Below are 1,444 nucleotides of genomic sequence, written 5' to 3'. Positions count from 1 at the left end.
GACACCAATCCCTGGAATGACACATTTCTCCTCAACTCAAATCATCATCCCTGGATCACACAACAGGAATCTGGGAGGGCAGGCTTCTATGTGTGTGTGTGTGTGTCATAGGTGTGTTACATAAGATGTAGCTTCTTTGTACTCTACATGGTGGGAGAAAGAAAAATCACAGAAGACACATTCTGCCTTTGTAATAATTTATTAACTACTAAAAACGTGATTTTAGTAGCTTTATAGCTTAGTAGGCTTTAGTAAGCTTTAGTAAGCTTTATAGCTTACCTTAAAGGTCTAGGATCATTCACGTTGCTAGTGATAAAAGTATGAATAAAGTCCTGCTCCTTTAAGGAGCTTACGATCTGGTATGAAGACATAAGTATAAACACATGCCTAAAATCTTGTGTTACATGAACTAATTTAGACAAAAGTTCAATACAGACAGGGATAAGAAAGAAGAAGAAAATATTGTTCTGCTTTATATTCAGTTTGCTGTTCACTGAAATGACAAAAGATGTTTTAGCTTTTCCATGTGAACCATGTGTTCTCACAAATATGAGGTAGTAGCAAGAATCAAGTCACAACGGCACAAGGAACATACAATGCGCTAATGGAACTACACACAACACCATGTCTAGGTAAAGGATCCTGTGCTGAGATGATAGACAAATGCAATATTGAAGAAAGTGATTATGGAGTGATTCTGCATTTAAATATTTGGCCCAATTTAAACAACAAAACATTTTATTCACTAATTGTAGTTTTTTTTTTAATTACTTACAAATGAAAGGCACATACAAAGGTATCTCAAAATGTATTTCTTACATGCCAAAGAATTGTCTGTGTCCACTTGCCGGAGACCAGCTCCGCAGGATTCGTTGGACCTGAATAGGTGGTGTGGCTTCAGCGAGGAAAGAAAAGACACGGACCACGATGTCTAGTGCATCAGTGGACAACAACCATAAGAATCTTGCTTTACTTATATATTTTTTTACTTAACCTTTTACATAATGATTTATCTTTTAATCAAAACATTTCTTGTTTTGTTTCTATTGAAAAAGAAAGGTCAAAACGTTCCAAGGCACTCATGCTGTGACAAAAACATCTACTCATGCATCAATAGTTCACCCCAAAGCCTGTGGCTTGTGGCCAGGAAACTATACAACAGCAGCATGCTTGGCTTTAAAGAGCATCACGCTTTTAGTTTAAACTATAGTTCTTAACCTTTTTAACTTACAATTTAACCCTTTTTTAATATTACTTATACTTACTATGCTTGATTTTTTTTTCCTTTTTGTCCTTTTTCGTGACCGGCAACGGGATCGCAACCCTCGGTGTCGCGCCCGCACCACGCTCAACCAGTGAGCAGACGGTCTCTACATGGGATCTGAACCCTTGGCGGGAGCGCCGCCGCACTCCCAAGTGCCGCACTCTACCGAGTGCGCCACCG

General features: G+C 38.7%; 1 protein-coding gene across 2 annotated transcripts in view; it reads right to left on the bottom strand.

Moving 5' to 3' along the window:
• The window catches only part of LOC103611050 (zinc finger protein 39-like), an 18,593-nt gene that overhangs the window by 1,639 nt on the left and 15,510 nt on the right, over window positions 1-1,444 (bottom strand). The window contains exon 1 of one of the 2 annotated variants that reach the window (XR_552271.1): window positions 820-987. The exons of the other annotated variant lie outside the window; for it this stretch is intronic. The gene's annotated coding sequence lies outside the window, so the exon portion shown is untranslated. Of the gene's footprint in view, window positions 1-819; window positions 988-1,444 lie in introns of those variants that run through there. 2 annotated transcript variants of the gene reach the window in all.

The sequence above is a fragment of the Galeopterus variegatus genome, unplaced genomic scaffold (genome assembly GCF_000696425.1).
Source record: "Galeopterus variegatus unplaced genomic scaffold, G_variegatus-3.0.2 Scaffold12309, whole genome shotgun sequence".
NCBI classification, from domain to species: domain Eukaryota; kingdom Metazoa; phylum Chordata; class Mammalia; order Dermoptera; family Cynocephalidae; genus Galeopterus; species Galeopterus variegatus.
The sequence above is the reverse complement of the archived record's forward strand: the minus strand, read 5'-3'. Positions and strand labels throughout refer to the sequence as shown.